Here is a 230-nt window from a genome sequence, read left to right on the forward strand (position 1 = left end):
AGCACTAGTACGTGGCTCCACCACCAGGCAGATCTGTGCCTCCTAGGAGAACACTCCTTCCTCCTCCCCAAGCTGCCCACACAGGTGATGCCCTGGATGAGAATGGATGGAGTCAGAAGGGACCATCTCAGCCCCTTTTACAGATGAGGACACTGAGGCTCAGCAGATCTGGCCTGAGCAGGGAAGGGAACCACAGCCTGGCTCACAGCCCTGCTCTCTGCACACTCACT

This window comes from Mirounga leonina, unplaced genomic scaffold (assembly GCF_011800145.1).
Source record: "Mirounga leonina isolate KUSES-001 unplaced genomic scaffold, KU_Mleo_1.0 Mir_150, whole genome shotgun sequence".
Lineage (NCBI taxonomy): Eukaryota > Metazoa > Chordata > Mammalia > Carnivora > Phocidae > Mirounga > Mirounga leonina.